Source organism: Notechis scutatus, chromosome 5 (assembly GCF_049901735.1).
Source record: "Notechis scutatus isolate UNSWTSFEM ecotype Mainland chromosome 5, rNotScu1.2, whole genome shotgun sequence".
NCBI lineage: Eukaryota > Metazoa > Chordata > Lepidosauria > Squamata > Elapidae > Notechis > Notechis scutatus.
Window position 1 is genome coordinate 34,356,720 of NC_142013.1, and position 23,506 is coordinate 34,380,225.

Sequence of the window (23,506 nt, forward strand, 5' to 3'; positions counted from 1 at the left end):
ATGTACAAGATAACAAATATAGGTATGAGCATAAATATGAACAAAGGAAGTAAATACAGATAAATGGGGATAGTAAGACAGGGATGGTAGGCACACTGGTGCATTTATGCATGCCCTGTAACTCTGTAACAACGGAGTCAGGTAGAACATTCCAGGCATTGACCATTCTGTTGCTGAAGTCATATTTTCTGCAATCGAATTTGAAGCGGTTTACCTTGAGTTTGTATCAATTGTTTGCCCATGTATTATTATGTTTGAAACTGAAGAAGTGATTGACAGGCAAGACATTGTAGCAGACAATTTTTTATTTATTTATTTATTTTATTTATTTATTTGATTTGCCAATTGTTTACAAGATAATAAGTATAAGTGTATACATAGTTGTGAATACATGAAATGGGTACATATAAGAAAAATAAAAGAAGAATAAGAGAAACAATAGGACAGGGACGGTAGGCACGTTGGTGCGCTTATGCACGCCCCTACAGACCTCTTAGGAAAGGGGTGAGGTCAATAGTAGACAGTCTAAGGTTAAAGTTTTTGGGGTTTGGGGAAGAAACGACAGAGTCGGGTAGAGTATTCCAGACATTGACCACTCTATTGCTGAAGTCGTATTTCCTGCAATCAAGTTTGGTGCGGTTAACTTTGAGTTTGTATCTATTGTGTGCTCTTGTGTTGTTATGGTTGAAGCTGAAGTATTCATTGACAGGTAGGACATTGCAATGTATGATTTTATATACCATGCTTAGATTGGACTGCAGGCGGTGCAGTTCCAGGTTGTCTAAGCCCAAAATTTCAAGCCTAGAGGCATAGGGAATTCTATTGTGAATGGAGGAGTAGAGGACTCTTCTCGAGAAATACCTCTGAACCCTCTCAATTGTGTTAATGTCCGATATACAGTGTGGGTTACAGGCAGACGTGCTGTATTCAAGAATTGGTCTGGCAAAGGTTTTGTATGTCCTAGTTAGCAATTCAATGTTACCAGAGAAGAAGCTTCACAAAATAAGGTTAACAACTCTTAATGCCTTTTTGGCAATGCTGTTACAGTGAGCTCTGGGGCTTAGATCATTTGAGATGAGTACTCCTAGGTCCTTGACAGAGTGAGGGCCATTTACGAGATTGCTTCTGCCCAACTTGTATTTGGTGTTCTGATTTTTATTGCCAATGTGTAGGACAGAGCATTTATTATTTGAAATTTGAAGTTGCTAGTTACAACCATTCTGACACAGTCAAGGTCGCTTTGTATGACAGCAACATTGTCAGTGGTGTTAAATAATTTTACATCATCGGCAAAGAGGACACAGCTGCTTTTAATATGTTCGCATAGGTCATTGATGTAAAGCAGAAAGAGTGTGGGTTCTAAAACCCTGTCTTGGGGGACACCGCTGTTAACTGGTGTTAGATTTGATAGAGCCCTCCCTATTTGGATTATTTGTTGCCTGTTTGACAGGAACACAGCTATCCACTTGTGCAGGGATCCGGAGATGCCATAAGAACTTAGTTTCAACAATAGTAGAATTATTCTAAAGGTTTGTCTTTCTGAAAACATCTTCATAGCTATAGTAACTGGTTTGTATAGTAATAATGTGTACAAGGATAATTGATTTGTTGCTAAACTATGCTATGAATTTTATTTATTGTCAATCTGTTAGCTAGCACTGCCATCTTCTGGAGTAGAAAGTTTTATTTTAGTTAGGTAAAACTTGATCACTTAGGTATTCAGTGAAAAACATTACTGAAGCACAGCTTTTTATGTATTAAAACAAAACTATTTTGTCTTAGAATCTAATGTATTCCCTTCATCCTGCATCCAGGAACTGTTGTCTTTAGACAAATAGTATGCTTATGAACAAGAAGGATCATAGAATTAGCAAATAATATTGCATCTGCCCTATTGGTCAGAGTGAAATGTTACCATGCAATCCCCAAAAATTGAGAAGAAAAGAATGTAGATATTTAAAATACCTAAACTGTATTTTAAAATCCTTTTATCAACAAACATGAAAAATGTCCCCACCATTATTAGCTGTGAATGGCTCTTGAAAAGTGAACTGCTGGCACAGGAATAGCATCACTGGAAAAGAGAGGTTGCATTCGTATTTGCCTCTAAGTGATTCCAATTTGATTCTGGCTTAGTGCTTTTTTGTTCACACTGGATGGAGGAACCCTCACAAATCCAGTAATTAAATACCAATATTCAATCCTGAGCTACAAATATTTTCTTCTAAAGTTCACTTTTTGCATTACTTAACAATCTTTTATAATAGCATATCTCAAAACCTCTGTTTACAAGAACTATTTAATGTAGTTTTCCTTATATACAGGCATTATTACCTTCTCCTGTAACTGTGGAATTTAAATTACAGAAAGCAAAAAAAAATAAAAATCTAAAATGTTATAAAGGGACACAGCTAAGGAAAAATTGATACATTAAGAAAAGCTAATACCATTTTAATTTTTAATTACGAATATGGATTTTCACACAGATATTGTAAGAGAAATCACAAACTGATTCAGAAATAGAATCAAACAATTTTAATTTAAAACAAGCTAGAAAAACAGGAAGCAGAACAAAATTGAAAAGAACCATTTCATGTCCTTGAACTAGTTATCCTTTCTACTTAGTGTATTTAGGCTGACCTCTAGTGGTTAAAGTGCTACATTATAGTTGATTCCCAAAAAGTGGATTCTGCACTTGCAGGCAAATGCTACAAAGAAAAGAAAAATAAAATTTATGAAGGTGGTAGAAATTGATACTGTTTTCTGTCACGTTTTCATTATACTTTAACATTTTTTCTGCCCACATTTCTTGAAAAAGCCTCGTACAAGAATTTCCCTCCTGATAATTTTGCAAGGAATTTAGCTGGGAGTTGGAAGTCAAAGAGGCTGCAAATCACTGGATAAATAATTGCATAGTCACTCAAATTTCTCTATCATCTTATGATAAAGATTAATGCAAGAACTATATATTTAATCCATAAGAATTGTATTGTTTTGAAAAATATTTTAATTCTGTCAAACTGAAGATTTATACAAAACTAAAAAACAAATATTCTGCACTGTATTAAAATAATTAGAATTAAAGATCTTACCAAAAGAGTATGGACTCTCCAAAATGATAGTTCCTACAGTACAGTAAAAACCTCATTGCAAATTCTGGTTACCTTCCAGTGGAGTTAGGGAACTTCAATTTAGCAATAAACGGTAGGCTATTGTGATTAAATTAACATGGGAGTTGGGATTGTGAGTTGTTAGGAGACATTTTACAGACTGCATGTTTAATGGAGCTGAGAAGTTTAAACATCTGCTTCCCATAACAGAATCTGAGAGTGTATTCACCATCAGCAGGACAGTTGTGACTACTTTGGGACCTGGAGAATTGTTTTTTTATTTATTAAACAAATTATGCTGCTATTCCTCTTACCGCTACAACTCTGGTCAGCCAATACTAAATTAAGACCAAAAGAACAACAAAACAACCACAAGTAATTTAAAACAGAAATTACAATAATCAGTATATTGTGTGTATATAGTAAGTCATAAGTAGCACCTTGAATTGAACCTGGAAACTGACTGAAAGGCAATGAAGCTCTTGGAGTAATTGCATTATACATGCAAATCATGAAACACTGAATACTGCCCTCACTACCAGATTCTTGAACTGCTGCAGCTTCCAAATGCTCTTCAAAGGTAGTTTCCATTGGCAAGAACCTCGTTATTCAACACATTTGACTTCACTTGTGGCTTCACATAGGTTTCAATAGAAGCAGAAGATAAGAGAGCACTGTGAAACCCTTCCTTCTCTCATTGTCTGGAACCAATTCCAGAGAAAGGGGGGAAAACCCACTGCAACTCTTTGTGTCCCATTCTTAATCTCCTGAAATGATCCAGAATTGATACTACAATCAATACTATTGACCAGGTTATCTCCAAGTTTCCTTTTATATAATATATGTGTGTGTACTTCCTTTTATATATGCATATGTATATGTATACACACACACACACACACACACATGCTTAAGTGGAAAATTAACCATTTAAGTTCAAAACAAGACATAATAATTATTAAGGTAGCATCTAAAAATGTAGGCAGTGCAAGCAGGGAAGTTTTTTTGTAAAATTAAGAGGTTCTAATCTGATAAATTCAATATTTCCAGATATTGATGGAGTCCTTTAAGTATTGCTCCAAATAGCTCAATCACGATTGGTATAATAACAGAATTCTTTTTTCCATAGGAGTTTAACTTTGATGATTATGGTTGGTCACACAGGCAGATATTTAGACTGAATTTGGCATTTTTGTCCACCTGTTGCAGGATGTAAGCTGTTCCAGCATTTTGTGATAATTATTTCTTTCTTCTTTTTCCCCCAGTCCTTGTATATCTGTGACAGGTAAGCAACTTCTCTTCCAGTAGTTCTTCAGCCAATGATCCTGGTTCCTCATCCAGCAGTCTAGAGTCCTGTAAACAGTGGTGGGATTTAGCCGGTTCAACCACTTCAGGAGAACCAGTTGTTAACTTTCTGAGCAGTTTGGTGAACTGGTTGTTGAAAGAAATCATTAGGGCAGAGAACCAGTTGTTAAATTATTTGAATTCCCACCACTGCCTGTAGACCATTTGTCATTATAAGTCCAGGAAATATAATACATAGTACAGTACAGTCCTTGCTGATCTGGGCACCAACTTATCTGGTATGGGTTTCTATAACTCACTATACTGTTTATGGGAGAGACACTCTTTGTCTGGCTCCTCTGATGATATCTGTCCAGAATGGTTGAAGGTCTGGCATAGCTCTCATCTTTCTCAGAGCACAAAAACCCCACAACCGTGTCAAGGTAGTGATTCACTGTGAGTGACTATTGTTACGGCCTTCTATATGAGACAGTTCTTTGATTCACTGTTTCTGTTTTAGTTGCTAGTGTATTTGCATAATGATTAAACTCTGAAATTCTCCCAAAAAGTATTTGAAAGGCAATTAATATGTGAATTATTTAATGCAATTATCAAGAAATATTTCAAAGGAAATATATATGTCAAAGGAGATGTAATGCAATTATACATTGTGAAATGATTGGAATAAATTAATACAAAACCTATGTGTGATCATTTAAAGACAACATAATCCTGTTCAGGTAAAAACTCAGCTCATTTTTCACATCAAGGTAGGAAAGAAACAACCAAAACAAGCAAAATATATAAATAGATGAAGAAACACATACAATAATTATTCTACTGTTATTTGAAATTAAGAATCTATTCAGATCCTATAGCTATTTTGAAGGTTGGGGAGGGGGGAAATACAAAATATACTGGAAGTCAATGTCTCTTGTTAAGAAAGTCAACACTGAAGGGGAAAATAACCTCAAATGTAAAAAAAGCTACAGCAAAAAAAAAAAAAAAAAAATCAAATAGCATCCTCTGAAAAATAGAAATATTTCTGCATAATACTAATTTGTCTTCAGCGTAAAAGTGATATTTCCGAATAACATAATGTGTCTCTGGGGAAAGAAAATGGACGGAACAAATAATTAGATTGCAGTGTCAATATGAGTGATGGAAATAATTGCTTTTCCTCTTTGCTTTACATGAAAACAGAAACATTGAGTAATCATATATTTGAGAAATACAGTTTGCCGATAAGTCCAGACAGGATCCAAAATTAAATCCCATTGCCAAACAAGGTTTCTAAACAGCACTTGTTATCACTTTTTCATTTTGAATACTGAAGCTTTTTATAAAGGCAATCTTGAGAAATCCCTTATGCATAATCTTATTGAATACAAATAAAAACATTTTACCCACATAGGATTGATACTATGAAAGAGTGAAACCATAGTTGCCCACTATTGCCCCTCTGTTAAATCAGAATCGTGTCCTGAGATTAAGAGCTGATCTTCCAGTGAAGTTCCACAATTTCTTTGCACTTTAGCACCAAGAAGTACCCATTAGGAAGGTACTAATAAATCTATCCACACTCTTCTCTTGATTGTCAACAGTAACAAATTCACTCCTAATAATTGTCAAATAATGATAAAGGTTAAATTTGTATCCTGTAAACAAAGCTACTGAGTTGAATAGCTCTCTTAAAAGCACATAGTTTTTAAGTAGTTTTTAAAAATGCACAACATAATACAGAGCTGTCAAACTCACGTCGTCCCATCATCATCATGTGACATATCGAGATTTTATTCCCCTTCACTAAACTGGGGGTGGACATGGCCAGCACGTGACGCATCTGGACTGCGGGCCATGAGTTTGACATCCCTGACACAGTACAAAAGAACTAAACTCAGTCATTCCTTTTTGCTGAGTATGCAAAACAGTTAAGTCTGCAGTCTCGTGGAACCATTTTTCTCATTCTGTCTCTACTTAACTCTAATCTTAAACTGATCCTCCATCTGGCAGTTCATCATTCATTCAATTTATATGATTGAATAAACAATTCATGTATAATTCTGGGCAGTTCATATTCATTAAAAGCAACAACAATAAAAACAGATTTAAAACAATAGTAAATACACCACGCACAAGGATAACAGTAGCAGGGCCATCTAATGTCAGAGGCTATGTTGTTCTATAAGGCAGGTATTGCAATAGAAAAGGTCTGGTTGTTTGAACCCATCATATGATTGTTTAATTGAATGGATCCTGTGCATTTTTACTTGTTTGTAAGATGGGCAGAGATAATTGAAGACAGGAATACCTGCAGATAACCTGTCCTTGTACCATAAAGGGCTTTATCAGTGGCAAGCATAACCCTGAACTGCACACAGAAGCTGACTTGGAGCCAGTGCAGCTCATGAAGTAGAGATGTAACATGGGGATATTGAGATAGGTGAATAACCCCCAGCACAGCTACCTTCTACATCAAAGAAGAATCCTTTTGACTGGTCTTTATGGACTGTCCTATGCTTTGTAGTAATTCAAAATGGATATGACCAAAGCATGAGCGACCATGCTTGATCTTCTGGTTTAGGAATAGGCACCATTACCATGCATCAAAATGCTGCACAAAGGTCTACCCATTCAGAACCAAACATGGTAAGTCCCCAGAAAAGTGAGTCTCAAAACCGAGAGCCATTCAGTCTTGCCAGAGTTCTTCCCCATGCAGATCCCACAACTTCCAGGCATTGAGAAAGAACCTTGAAGAATGGATGCCCAAGGTACAGGTGTATAACTGGATATTATCAGCATATAGAATACTTCATCTCATACATCTGATGAGAGGTGAAAATGTGACTGTTAAGATTAGTAGAAAAATCTTCAAGAACTCATTGTTAGACTCAAAAGAATCAAGCAGTTTTGAGTAAATTCCTCCTGCCTACTGAGTTTCCTTACTCCCTTGCATTCCCATGTTTGCCCTTTTCCAAATTTAATAGAGAATAAAATATTTTCTGCTCAGTTGCTGCTAGGACATTCTGTATCCTCCCTTCAGTTTTGTTTATTCATGAGTTGCTTTTCCTTCACTTCTATTGCAAGAGAGAAAAATGCTCCTGAATCAGTTTCTTAGAACTCAATTTCTTTTTTTTTTCTTTGTTAAAGCTGGACTGCTCTTCCATAATTCTATCAGCACCACTTTTTTTATACAACCACAGCTCATTCCATAGCCTGAATCTCACTTTGAGCTTTTCCTCACTGACCTGGTTGCCATATTGCCAGAAAGGCTGGCAACTCTATCTGGATGGCAAAAATGGATATTACCTTCTAATAACCCTCAAATGATAATTGGCTTGCTGCTTGAAGGAAATCTGGGTCTTACGTTTCACCCTCAGTGCTTGGTTATTGAATCTTCAGAGGCTGAAGTTTTAAATGCCAGGCTGACTACTAATAAAGTGTCTTTCATTCATTAACTCTCTTACCATGCATAAGAGTGCCAGCCTGGCATTTATAACAGGGCCCTTTTATGGTCTAGAGCAGGGGTCCCCAACCACCGGGCCCTGGACCGGTACCAGTCCGTGGAACATTTTCTACCGGGCCGCCGGTTTGCTGGGCGCCGCCATCTTGTTTTGATGAGAAAGTGCTTCCGGTGAGCTTTTCCGGTTGGAAAGCAGCGTTTGGGTCCTGAAGGAATCCTCGCGCCTTAGTTTCATCAAGGGGGGGGGGCTTCAAACAAAACTAAGGCGTGAGGATTCTTTCAGCACCCAAGGCAAGGCGAGCCGAGCGACCGTCCCGAAGCCGTCCCGAAGCCCATCGACAAAGGTACAAAGGAGGAGTTGAAGGTGGCGGGGAGAAGCGGGGGACGGCTGGCTGGCTGGTCGCTCGGCTCACCTTGCCATGCGTGCTGATGCCGGTACCGGGCCACGGATCATTTTGTGATGCCTGTACCAGGCCATGGCACAAAAAAGGTTGGGGGCCACTGGTCTAGAGGGATATGTACCTCATTCAAAATTGGGCCTACACAGGTTTTGATTGAGTCCACACTTGGTTGTTGGTTTCCTTGAGACAGGTGGTGGTGGTTTCTATCATGAAAGATGTGGTGGGATGCTCCCTCCTCAAAAGATTCTCCTTAGAGCCAACAGTTCTGCAGTTATTACCTGAGTCTAACTTTCCTTTTTTATGAAAGAAGGCTAAGAAGTTGATTAGACTGCAGTTATAGAGAACCCTGGAAGAAGTGAATTATGTTATGTGCCTTCATTCCTCGTTCCTCTGGAATTTCCCTTGGAACTGAGGGAGAAAAAGTAGATGGAGCATAGAATGCCACGGAGAGCAACTGAATGAACTTAACTTAGGATGAGTTTGAGTCACTAATAAAGCCTACCTTGTGGCAGTAAAGGTGGCAAAAGATTGAACATTCCTTTGCTCTTATGTGCAATCCATCAGCACCTTAAGATAATTCTGACAACACTGGGAGGGTGGGTTCAGAGATCTACCCACAATAAAATATGCTGTACATCTCTTAGATTCACTTTAAGTTGGACTCTAGCCTTGGAGCAGGTCCTGTGGGGCTGTCTTGCTTGGTTATCTGCAAGAATTTGATCCTGATGATGCTGAAGTATACAATTATCACAACTGTCAACTTGTCCACCTATGTATTAGACCCATGGCCCTGTCCTTCTCGTTCTCTAAGGCCTCCTAGGAAGTGAGATGTGGTTGGATCCTAGCTCTAGTGAATACTTCTTTGGGAGACGGGGTCATTCCATTCTCTCTTAAAAGGACAGTGATTCATCTCCTACTCAAGAAGCTATTGCTGGACTTTACTGCGCTGGCCAGTTTACAATCTTCCCCTTTTGCAGCAGCTTCAGAAAATCCTGGTAGAAACTGATTATTTGTACTCTTATAATCAGCATTTAGACCTGGGATAAAAATGGTATTGATTGATCTTGTATTTGATATCTGTGTCTGGAAGATAAGGTGGTACAGAACACAGTGACATGGGCAATTATGTGTGCTCGATCAACTTGTTTCACAAGTTCCATGGGGTGCCAGTATGCTTCCAAGTTCAATTCATTGTGTTGATTGTAATTGATAAAATCCTTCATGACATAGGATGATTGATTTGAAGGAACTGCCTCTCACCCATTATATAAACCTGTCCCATTGGGTCCAGCAGAAGAAGCATGCTTCCAATCTCATCTAAAAGGGAGATCTCTGTAGGAAGAGATCTTTTTCCATCGTTGCACTCATCCTTTGGGATTCTTCCAAAGATTAGACCTGTGCTCATTTGTCAATAATGACTTTTTAAAGTGCAGCTGTACATTGTATGTTTTTTCTTGTTTTTGAAGTTTTTATGGTATATTTTAAACAATTCTTAGCCACCAAAATCATAAACTTGATGTGGGTGGCCATATAAATTGAATAAATAAACAGATAAATAAAAAATATACACAAGGCTTCAGACTGGAATTCAGTATGGGCAAAGGATTGGCCATGCTTGTTGATGACCTTTGGCAGAGCTGAGACAGATTCATCCTTGTGCTGTTTGGTTTATCAGCAGCTTTTGATACTGCATCCTTCTGGACCAGCCATGGGATTGGAAATTGGAGCACTGTTTTATGGTGGCTCTCTTTCTTACTTTGTGGCTGGTTCTAGTTAGTGTTGATGATAAGTTTCCCCTTCCTTTGAGGAGTGTCACATGGTTCAATACCTTTTTCCCTTGTTTAACTTCTACAGGAAAACACTAGAAGTAGTTCAGAATTTTATTATTATCAATATGATGATGATACCCAATTATATATTTAGAACAGAGATGGTCAAATCTAACTCAGCCCTGGAGACTTTGGGGGTCTGAAGAAACATTTCTCACCCAAAAATGGAATAGCTGAATATTTATACATGTATGTAAAATAATAGGAGAAGGATGTTTCATGGTTCTTCAATATGTCTTATTCTTAAGCATAACAAGATACAATAATATTTCATACAACTTGTCCTGAACAGTCAATTTATTTATATAGCCATTTTATAATGCAAGATACACAATTAACAATTAAAGGCAGTGTTTTCTGGGAAAGCTCAATCATGTAAACAGGCTTATATTACAAATAACATTTTAGAAGCAATCTGATTATGAAGGTTTTAGAGTTTGGTAAATCAAAACAGTCAAAACATAGATTAAAAACTGCATGTAAAAAATTGAAGTACAAACAGAACTTGAATTAAGAATGACCAAAGATTGCTATTTAAGAAATAGAGAAGGCCGGTGGTAAGGCAAGGATGAACAGAGGTGCAGAAGCCCATCCATGGTTTCAGTTAATCTCTTTTTGCGGTTGGTGTGATCCTTTGAAGATGCACGAGTCCCGGAGAGATTCGTGCCGGCGTGGGGGAGACTTGGGCTGCAGTGTGGGGAAGGCAACCCCTCTGCAGCAAAGAGGAGCCCTCCAGAGCCCAACAAGCAAGAAACAGCCGCCTATCAATGGCGGCTCCGAAGTCCGGACTGCCACCGATGTAAAGAAGCAAGTGAGTGACAGTTTGTGGGATCATTGGTGAAGAGTGTGGCAGAGAAAATTATCGGCAGAGAGGATGATTGGAATGCTATAGACTTTTATAAGGCTGTTACAAGTGTCTGTCTGGAGCCCTAAAAGGAAGCAGCCAAAAAGAGGATGTGAGGCAAGTGAAAGCGAAGGGGCTTGGCAGACAGAAGAAAGATAGAGGACAATAACGAGTAAAAAGGGAAGTTTACAAGGTCGGGAGATATACCACACCGATATTAATAGAAGGGAATCTGGCGGCTGGAAGGTGACTGGAAGGTGTGGAGGATTTGGACTATTTCATTCGATTTTTATGCTGAAAGACTTTATTAAATCGGAGATGGGGAGAAGATCAGAGCCAGCAGAATAGAGACAGTGCGGCACCACAGGCGATACTTAGAAACCCTGAAGTTATCATAACAATATAACTGATGTAAACCACTTAACTGCCCTTCAGGGAGTATACTGATCTAACTGAGGAGGTGGTTCCATCTGAAGAAAATCAGGAAAATTGAACTTAGGAACAGTAAGACGAAAAGTAAAAGTGGAAGCTTCCAAATGTGTGGAGATAACGTGTAATTCCAGTCACTACTCAGCATTTCTTACCTCCCCACTTCCGGTACGTTTGGAGTGTAAACTCTTAAACTTAGAGACGGAAAGCTAAAAACTTACTTTAAAATTCCTTTTTCCCCTTCTTTACTCCCTTTTTCCTGTATACATTTGCTCATTTTTTCTTTATTCCCCCACCATCCGGCGCTATGATGAACTATCTCTCCTTCTTCAATCTCTCTTTATAATGATTATAAATATGTATACTGGGGAAAGGAAAATTGATTTTTGTAATTGATTGTTAAATAATTGAATTAACTGATTTAATTGATTTATTAATAATAGTGATAGTTATACTTTGATTAGATATATAGGGAAAATAGTAAGAACATTAAGTATTATTTAATTAATAACTATAGGATTTTATATATTAATATTATAATTCATTGTGCGATCACAATTAATCCACTTGGGGATGAATGTAATACTGTTTGTGTTTAAGAATATTTTTAAAAAGGTTAGATAATACATATATTTATTTATAATATTTAAATATAGTTGGATTTGGATATAATATTTATATATATATATTTATTATGTGAAGTTATGTATAGAGGCTGAGATATTGAGGCCTTACAAAATTATATATGTGATTTAGAATTTGGATTTAAAATAATACAGTGATAATATTTTTATCTATAAGAGTACAGCTATCCAGCAGATAGATAGATTAAGTAATTAGATACCGGTCAATCCTAATATAGAGATTCTATTACTGAATGTTAATTTGGGATAATATAATTAATATATTACAACAACAGAAACAAATCTTAAAATAAATGACTTCCACAACAACTACAGCTCTGAAAACTGGAAGAAAGGTCACCCCGACGTTAACAACTACGTCGGCAACAGCTTCACCCATGGCACAAAAAACCATTGAAGAAACATTACCAGCGGAGAAACAAGCTAACATCTCAAATGCCAACATCCAATAAATTCTGCTGACTTTACAGGAATCGATGATGAAGCTGCAAGAAACAATGATGAAAAACTATAATGAGATGAGAGCAGATATCAATGAACTAAAAGAGGAGATGGGGAAATTAAAAGCAGAAGTGAAAGTGGATATCTCCAAAGTAGAGGACAAAGTTGGATTATTACAGCAGGCCTTGGAGAAAAATGAAGCAACAATAAAAGAGGTAGAGAAAAGGACAGAACGAACTGAAAGGAAATTAGAAAGGGTAGATGAAGAATTAAAGAATGTGAGTAAAGAAATGGAGGACTCACTGGTCTACCTGGAGATGGATAAGGCTGCTACATACTTGAGATTCCAAAATGTAATGGAATCCAAAGAAGAAGACTTGGGACAACTAATGGCAGGAATATTGGCTGGACTATTGGAAAAGGATAAAGAAGACATCTTGAGGGAGTTTGATGAAGTTTACAGGGTTAGCACTAATTATGCGAGATGCCACAAATGCCCAAGAGAAGTCCATATACGATTTTCAAGAAGGAGTGTCCGGGATATCATATATAGGATGTCAAGAGATGAAACAATCATGTGTAAAGGCAAAGAAGTCTTGGTTCTCAAACAAATACCAAGAAGAGTAAGAGAACAAAGACGAGATTATAAATTCTTAGCAGCTTTCCTAAATCAGAATCGTATTTAAATGGCTAATCCCAGAGGGGATGTTAGTTTCCTGGGACGAAAGGGAAATCAAAATAGACTCCGGCCCAGAAGACCAGAGCAGTAAGGATGAACTGGAAAGGAACTCCCAGGAAGATCACGGCTATCATAAGAACAGAGAAGGAACTTTAGAAAATCAAGGAAATACTCAATTACAACAGGAGAGAGAAGAAAGTAGGAGACATCTTCAGGCACAAGGAGAGACCAGAGCCATTAAAAGACAAAGAGCGAAACAGAACTAATTAAATGGAAGAAGAAAAGAAACTACTACCATATTTCTCACAAAATAAGGCCGGGCCTTATTTTATTTTTGAGCCCCGAAAAAATGGCTAGGACGTCTTTTCGGGGGTGAATTAATTTCTCCCCCCCCCCCCCACGCACCAGTGCCGTCTCCAACAACAGCGTCTGAGTCGCTTCCACTTTTCCCCGTCCCGTAACAACAGGAAAAAAACATTTTGAGGTACCTGGGGCGCCGCATGCTGCGTTTTGGTTTAATCCGGCGGCTGGGTGGGCGTGAGAAGAGCCGGCGGCGTCTCTGCTGCTGGTACCCTTGGTGCTCCAGCCTCGGGCTCTGTAAGTTTGCAAAAGTCCCGGTGCGCAGCCCGTTCCTGCATTCAAGCGCCCAGGCTGAGCTGCAGCTGTCCCTCTCTCGCCAGTGCCATCTCCAACAACAGGCAGCAGTGGCGGGAACCGTGGAAGTTACGGAGGCGGCTCCCCCACCTGAGAAGTGGCTGAAATGCTTCCACGGTTCCCACCGCTGCTGCCGCTGTTATTGTAGATGGCGCTGGCGAGAGAGGGAAAGCTGCAGCTCAGCCTGGGCGCTTGGAATGCAGGAACGGGCTGCGCACTGGAACTTTTGCAAACTTGCAGAGCCTGAGGCTGGAGCACCAAGGGTAGCAGCAGCAGAGACGCTCGCTCAGCTCTTCTCACGCCCACCCAGCCGCTCGGGATTAAACCAAAACGCAGCGTGCGGCGCTCCCAGGTACCTCAAAATGTTTTTTTCCTGTTGTTACGGGGACAGGGGGAAAACGGGAGTCACTCAGATGCTGTTGTTGGAGACGATTCTGGAGAGAGAGGCGCCAGCACCGGTGGAAACCATGGAAGCTACAGAGGCCTGAGAAGTGACTGAAACGCTGCCGGAGATCCACGCCAATGCCGCCCGCCTGCTGACCCGAGTAAGGGAGGGGCAAGGGAGCCCTCCATGCTCCACCATGGTGTTAGGAGAGGCTGACGGTGAGGCGTAGCTGCCCGCGGGGCACTCCTAATGGCAAGTTCCCCCCGCCTCCCCTCCAATTTCACATGTTTTAAACTAGGCCTAAATTTGGGAGGAGGGGCTTAATTTCATTTTATGCCTAGAAAACATGCTGGATCTTCCTATTGGGGGAGCGTATTGTTGGAGAAATACGGTATCAATTAATATAAATGGTTTAAACTTGGCGATAAAAAGGAAAAGAATAATAGCCAAATTAATCAAACAAAATGCTGATATAGTATCTCTATAAGAAACTCATATAAAGAAATCAGATGAAAAATACTTAGAATGCCCGAAATTAGGGAAGCTATTCACCGCACCAGCAGATGTGGGGAAAAAGAAAGGGATTGCAGTATATGTTAAAGAGGATTTGAAAACAGATTTAATATGGTCGGATTCTGAGGGAAGAACTCTGGTTTGCAGATCTGGATTAATGCCATCCCAATTCTTAGTAGTAATCAACGCCCCGAATGTAGATCAAAAAGAGTTTTTTAAGCATCTTTATGGAAAAAATAGTAGGATTGGAAAAAAGAAATATTTGTATTATAGGGTACTTTAATTCTATTGCTGATTATCAAAAAGACCACAGTAATAGGGGAAGGAACAAAGGGGAAAAAAGAGAGCTTCCCAAAATATGCATGGAAATGATGAAGGAGTTAAATTTGATTGACATATGGAGAAGATTACATCCTGAGGAAAAACAATTTACATTCTATTCAAATCCTCATCAAATATGGACACGAATTGATATGGCATGGATGAATGGGGAAATAGCAAATGAGATAAAAGGGATTGAAATTCTAACCAATGAATAGGCAGATCACAATCCAATTCAGATAATATGGAAGGGTAGGGAAAAACCCAAGAAAAGATGGACGTTAAATACTCAGTTAATAAGAGAAAAAGAATATACCAACAAACTCAAAGAGGAATTAAACTATTTTTTAAAGGGAAATGATAATGGAGCAACTACAAAACAAAACATTTGGGATACAATGAAGACAGTAATAAGAGGTATAACAATCTCTTATAATGCCAAGCGGAATAAGGAAAAATACGCCCAGCAAAACAAATTACAACAAAAAATTAAGGAATTAGAAACTCAATTACAGAGTACCCCAAAGGATTCAAAATTACAAAATCAGATAATAATAACTAAACATAAACTGCATTTAATTGAACAAGAGAGAATGATTATAAATTTGAATACAACTAGACAAACTTATTTTGAGCATACCAATAAGCCAGGGAGATGGCTATCATACAGGCTTTAAAAAAAGGGGGGGAAAAGATTGATATAGCAGCTAAAAGATGGAAAGGGGAATATACAACAGGAGATGGAACAGAAAAAAGAAATTGCCCATAAGTATTTTGAAGAGTTATATAAAAAGGAAGAAGTTAATGAAGATAGGATAAGAAACTATTTAGATGAAATGAAGGATAAAGCAATTGGGGAAGAAATGGAAGAATTATTAAACAAAGACATTACTTGGTTCGAATTGAAATCAGCAATAGAGAACCAGAAAAACAACAAATCCCCGGACCAGATGGGATCCCAGGGAAGCTGTACAAGGCAATAGCAGAACAAATAGGACCTCTTATGGTGGAAGTTTTTAATGACGTCTTATTGGCAGCCAGGATGCCGGATTCATGGAGGGGGGCATTGATTTCGCTGATCCCGAAGGAGGATTCGGATCCCCGATATATACAAAATTATAGGCCGATTTCATTGTTAAATACTGATTACAAAATATTTACTTCTATTATAGCAAGTAGACTAAAAAGAATGTTAAATGAGCATATACATGAAGACCAAAATGGATTTCTCCCAACCAGACAAATCAGGAATAACTTAAGAATAGTATTAGATGTTTTAGAATTTTACAAAGCCCACCCCGAAAAACAAATTGCACTTATGTTTTTAGATGCAGAGAAGGCCTTCGATAATTTAAATTAGCAATTTTTAATCCAAAAAAATTATAATATGAATTTAGGCACCAAATTTGAAAATATTATAACAACCATTTATGATACATAACAGGCAAATATTATAATAAACGGGGAATATACCCGCCCAATAAAAATAGAAAAAGGAGTCAGACAGGGCTGCCCACTCCCACCCCTGCTCTTCATATTATCACTAGAAGTATTATTAACGCGAATTAGACAGAACCCAGACATAAAAGGATTAAAGGTTAAGAAAGAAGAATATTAAGTTGCAAGCATTTGCGGATGATATGATTTTTTTCATTGAAGAACCAATAGAAAGAGGACAAAAATTGATGAATGAATTAGAACAATTTGGAACAGTAGCAGGACTAAAAATTAATAGGAAGAAAACAAAATTAATGACCAAAAATTTAACAGAAAAACAGAAATTAGAACTAGAAGTTATGGGAATACAAGTGATAAAGAAAGTTAAATACTTAGGAATATGGTTGACAGCAAATTGTAAGACACTTAAGGAAAATAATTATGATAAATTGATGCAACAGGTAAAGAAGGATTTAGAAACATGGGGCAAGCTGCAACTTTCATTTTTAGGCAGGATCGCTGCTATTAAAATGAATATTCTTCCAACATTCCTCTATATATTTCAGACAATCCCAATCAAAGTACACAATTTTTTTTTTGAAGAACTTAATAAAATAACTGTAAAATTCATCTGGCAAGGGAAAAAACATAGAATAAACTTAAAGGCAATGCAGGATATGAAGAGCAGGGGAGGGCTGGCACTTCCAAATTGGCAGTTATATTATAGTGCAGCCTCTTTAGTATGGTTGAAGGAATGGGTGAATTTAACCAATAAGAGAATATTATTCTTAGAAGTCCATGACTTACAGAGGGGGTAGAATGCTTTTTTATGGGATGTTGGGAAAACTAGCCAGAAATATTTTCACAGACACCTAATCAGAGATTCATTATTGACTAATTGGAAGAAAATACAGAAAAAACACTATTTAAAAATACCAATTTGGATCTCAACAATGGAGGCGATGATTCACCCAAATAATCTGGATATTACTAAAATGATTAAATATAAGGACCTATTGGATACGCAAGGAAATCTGAAATTGTGGCAAGACCTTCAAGATCAGGGATTAAAAATTGATCAGTGGGCATATCTTCAAATTCAAAGTGGATATAAACAGGACAAGAAAGAATTTGGAATTATGAATAAACTCCAGCAATTAGATAAAATTTTATTAGGATCAGGCAAAAAAAAATATAACAAAATTTTATAATTATTTATTAGAAGTAGAATTAGAAGAAGAAATTGTAAAAGGGAACATGATAGCCTGGAGTAGGAATATAGGACGTAGTATCACCCTAACAGAATGGGAAAAGGTCTGGGGTAGAAATAATAAAATTACAAAATCGGTAGCATACAAAGAAAATGCCTATAAAATGTTTTATAGATGGCACCTTCCTCCTTCGAGATTAGTGAAGATGCACCCCAATATGAGTCCGAATTGCTGGAAATGCAAAAAAAGAGGGAACTTTCTTCCATATGTGGTGGTCCTGTACAGAAGTTCAAAAATATTGGCAGAAAATTAGAAATTGGCTGGAGGAAATGACAAGAGAACAGATTGAATTCAAACCAGAGTCCTTTCTATTAGGAATCTTTGATAAACAAATACCAAAAAAAGTGAAATATATAATAATACATATTTTGACAGCGGCCAGATTGGCTTTTGCACAATGTTGGAAACAGCCTCATGTTCCATCAGAGGAGATGATTATTCAAAAAATTTCAAGTTGTGCAGAAATGGACAAATTAACCTTGGCATTAAAAAATAAAGACACTTCAATATACTACAACAGCTGGAATTGCTGGTACAAATGGATAGACCAAAGATAGATTTCACACTAAAAGGCAAAAGAGGATAGGATAGAATCGTAGTAGTGATATACAGATATATGTAAGGATTAAGTGTGTATATGGCATAAAATAAGGATAAAAAGGAGGTCTCACAAACTGTTGAAGATGAAAATGTTTTTAATTGTTTTCTATCTTTTTCTTTCTATTTTCTTCTTCTTTTCTTCTTTTCTTTTTCTCTCTTACATTTATGTATGTGTTGTTGGTCTGTTTTAATTGTAAAATCAATAAAATTTATTTAAAAAAAAGAAATAGAGAAGTAAGAATACAAATTTAACAATGTACTTGCATGCCTAAGCGGATAATTAGACTCTGCAGAAGCAAGAAAGTTGCAAGCTATTAATTACATAGCTGCCATGAAACCATTATTCTTACTAAATAAAAAATAAAAATTATGGCAAGTTTTTATTGTAATAAAGCAGTATAGCAAATAAAAAATAAAATAGAAAAAGTTATTAAAGTAACTTCTGCACTGCTGTTATGAATCTATTGTATGAAATAATATCAAGAACAGCGATATATTGGTTCTGAAGTTCCTGAATAAACAAGTACAACTCTTCCAAACGACCTTACAGTAAGCTCTCAAAATAAATAACATCGAAATGTATTAGAAACTATTGTACATTAATCCATCTCCTCTTAATATCTTCCAGTTGGTGCAATTGTGCTGCAGTAATCTGAAAATGGCAGTACTTGCTCCAAGTTCGGAGAAACTCCCTAGATGACTTTCTATCAACCTTTCTCTGTTGTGCTTCTTGTAAATATAAAAGGAGGGATTTCTGTTGTTGCAAAAGATCTTTAGAGAAAGACTGCTGTAATCTCTGGACATCCTGACTCACAAGAAGAACATAATGTCAAGGAAAAGGCCATCCTAACTCCATCTATTGACCACAGAAGAAACAGAAGAAATGCTCTTCATGGCCCTTCTAAAGAATCCTTTAAAAAAACCTCAAGTACCAGATGTTTGTGGATAAAAGAGCAGAAAGAAAATAATAGTCTAACCCTATGCAAGGATCAAGGACTATAGAGCTGGTTGTGCATTTGGATTTTTTGTTTTGTTTTGTATTTCTTGTACCTTGAAAGTCATTTAACCGAAAAACAGTATATTAATTTTCAAAATAAATAAAGGCTTTCATAACTACATATAAGGTTCAAGGCAGCACTATCACACAAGGATTACAGAAATTTGGAATGATGCCATTATTTGGGTTTTCATTTAACGTTTTGCATTTTCATATGATTGCTGTATCAGCTCTTTTTTTCTCCCTGTACAAGGTCAGACTTTTGCAACAACACAAAATATTCAGTACAATCTTGAGAAGCCTTTTTGTGAGTACAGTACTTGTTGGTTTCTAAACAGCCTGAAATTATTAAGCTTTTGTTCCCTCTTATCAGTATCAGGTAATTTAGCTGTATAAAAAGAGAAGCAATGATTATTTTCTCACCACTATCAAACATATTCTGAGATATGGTAATAAAATTCGTTAGAACAATAAAACCTTGTAATTTAGGCAATCTTCTCTGACCTAAGAGTTGGGAGGCATGTTACTCCTCCTCCCTAAAGAGAAGGTTATTTGTCGCACCAGAAAGTTCAATGCGGAAATGTTTCCAATAATTTCTAAATATTCATGCTACTTGCATTGGGCCTTTTATTTTCATGAATAGTGTAAATCAGAACTTCCATGGTTTTATTTCAGTTACTGGAACAGGTGAGATCTCTCAAGTCTAATAACAAAACTGATTTTCCTTTGGAAAATCTACTTTTTCTACTTTATTCTAATAGACTTTAAAAATTATCTATCTATCTATCAAGCAAATTTGGTTGCCCATCTCTTGCATAAAATGTCTCTGCGCAGCATACAATAAAACCAACAATTAAAATATTCTACAAAAGCAGTTCAAAACCAATTGAACATAAAAAAGAACAAAATTTTGAGAGGGAAACACAAACTACTGTAGTGTTACGAACTTATTTGATTGAGCATTGCAAAATAGTCAAGGATGCTGCTATTGTAGTTTTTATGTTATGCATCTCTTTGTTGGCCTCGAATTTCAAGGGACTTGAATGGGAGGGACAATGGAGAGGCAACCTGGCACCAGTTCTTGGCCAGAAAATAAGCAGCTGCTCCAATGCTTAAAAATGTATTAAGCAACAGTAATAACTAGCACAATATTTTGAAGAACTTTCTAGTCAGCTGAGTTACATGACTAGCATAATGTCATTAAAAAGAGGTTTGCCCTATCAGATTTGGTTGTATTGTACAATAATATCAGATGATATTTCCCCAATAAGTTTTGCAAAAACTTTTCTGAACAACAATCCTTTCCGTTTTAACCTGAAATGATTTGAGATTGCTCTAATTTGCTTGATTGCATTAAGTGTAATTTTGTATATTTTACAGTCTAACTTTTTACATATCTGTTTTGTAATCACAGCCTATTTGTAATATTTTAAGATATCTCCATTGATCCAACAGTTCTATCCTGTATTAAAACTAAGATATCGCCTTTAGATTCTAGCATAAGGGACTAAGATTAAGCCTACATAGAACACCTACAGCAACTTTGGCAGGCAGGCAGGCAGGCAGGCAGGCAGGCAGGCAGGAAGGAAGGAAGGAAGGAAGGAAGGAAGGAAGGACCTATAGTAAGGAAAAGAACTATTTTTTGCAACAAATATTAAAATGTATGGTTATAGAGCAGGGGTCTTCAAGCTTGACAGCTTTACGATTTGTGGACTTCACTTCAAGAATTACTCCTCCAGTCATGTTCGGAATTTTGGGAGTTGAAGTCCACAAGTCTTAAACTTGCCAAATTTGAAGACCCTTGTTATAAGAGCTTTAAAAAACATTCCAAATTTTCAATCTTTCAAATTGGACCCTCAAGCTGTTCTAACTATTCCAAGAATTTAGATTATTATGTGCTCAGAATAAAAAAATTAAAAAAAAACCTAACCCATTTTGAGTAATATGACTTTTAGTGTTCTAGATCAGGGATCCCCAACCTTTTCGACGCCGCGGCCCGGTTCCGGTGTCAGCTGGGCGCCGCGGCCCGGTTCCGGCGTCAGCTGGGCGCCGCCATCTTTTTGACGAAAAATCACTTCCGGTGGCGTCACGGAAGTGATTTTCATCAAAAATGGCGGCGCCAGCGCTTCTGGTGAGCTTTTCGGTAGAAATGGCTTTCTACCCGAAAAGCTCACTAAGCGCTGCGCCGCCATCTTTTGACGAAAAATTGCTTTTTACCAAAAAGATGGCGGCGCCCAGCAACCAGCGGCCCGGTAAGGCTTGTTCATGCGCCGGTACCGGTCCGCGGACCGGCGGTTGGGGACCCCTGTTCTAGATAGTTCAAATACTGAAACTGGGCTCTTTTCTGGGGGGAAAGGGATTTGCTTCTTAGGACTTTTCACTTTTCTAGCATAAGGGCAAGGATTTATTGTGATAGGTTTAGGCTGGATGGGATGAGATAGAAAGGCCAAGGGATGCAGCAGTTATTTAAGCAAATGGCTAAAGGACCAACAACAGTTTTGATTCTCCTTTGCTTTTGTAGAGATTGAAACACAGTTTGGAGCCAGGTTACAAGAGATTGTGAATTCTAGTGTTGCCTTAGGCACAAAGTTGGCCAGAGATGACCTTGGGCCAATCACTCTCTAAGAAGAAAGCAATGGTGAATTACTTCTGAACATGTTGCCAAGAAAACTGCAAGGGCACGTCTAAGCAGTTGCTTGACATCAAGTCTGACTGCAAAAAGCACAAAAAGTTTTAAAAAATCTGATTATTATTTTGAAGATCATTTGATTGAAGATCATTTGACTGAAACTGGATGACTACTACTGTTGGGGCTTTCCTGGTGATATTACTTAGATGATTTAGATAAATCAATGTTTTAGTGTTTCTCTTTTAAAGTAGTATTATGATTGGTAAATATATTTTAAATGTTTTTAACCTTTCAATTACTTTTCAATTTCATTTTTGTACAATTTAATGAATTTGCGTTTAAAGCTGATTATAGAAGTAGTCATGCAATGTATATACATGAACTGCACCCATATATTAATCTCAAAACTTGCTTTTTCTTCTGACTTTTTTCCTAGTTTAGAGAAAGCCCTGTATGAATCTGAAAAAAAGATGCCACTACAGAATTAAAAAAGAGGATAAAGGCAGGATTTCCTTATCAAGACAGTGAAAGGATGATAGCAAGCATCATGGAACCTTGATTTTTTTTTTCAAATACTCACACTGTTGTACACTAGTGTTCCCAACTGGCAACAAACATGAGGTTGAAGTGGGGCCCAGTCTGGTAGAAAATATCTTCTCCTGGCACAAGAGAAGAGGCAGCAGGTAATCAGCCATGCCCAATGATCACAAATTGCAGAGCCAACTTGCAAAAAGCAGCCTATCAAATATAAGTTAGTTAGTGTCAATTGTATTCCTTAGAGTCATGTTGGATGCCCTTGAGCTTCATTGGACCAGAACCAAGTTCATTCCTTTCAGTACAGGAGTTGTTATCAGAACTCTTCCAGACAAGTGCCATAAAGTTACTTGAGGAATTGGCTCAATCAGGTCTGCTAGAACTGGCATGTTGGAAGTTTCATCCACTAAAGAATGTTATCTGACAGGATATAGGAGAAACAGAGCTACCTTAAGGTAAGTTGGGTGGCCATTAAATTTTACAAATAAATAAATAAACATTTTCTGCCATGGAACCTATCTTGTGGAACATTCCTCCTGTAGTCAGAATTGGCTTTCTACTGGGCTTGAAGACATGGTTTTGCCATCTGGCTTCAGTGAATGGTGGTGGTGGTATAGAATGTCTGTATTGTTAATTAGATTAAATGTGCTCTCCCACAAATTTATGTGTTTAATTGTTTTAGTAGACTATTTAGTGGTGTTTATTACTTTAATTGTCTTTGATTTTGGTTAATTTTGTATTACCCCGTTTGTTTAACTCTGTAAGCCACTCAGATGAATGTGAGATGAGTTGCTATGTAAATCAAGCAAATAAATAAGGATACTTTGTCATTCTCACTGAAGTGCGAAAGAAAAACAGATCTGATCCTTCAGGATGCCTCTTCCCAGGAAATAAAAAGGACCAGTGAACTGGAAACTCTCATGAGAAGGGAATGAAGCAATTGATTAAAATAAAAAAATTGAAAAATAAATTTTAATGACAATATAATAACAATTACAACTTCTACAATTACAACTGTACAACATACAGCATATGTGAGTT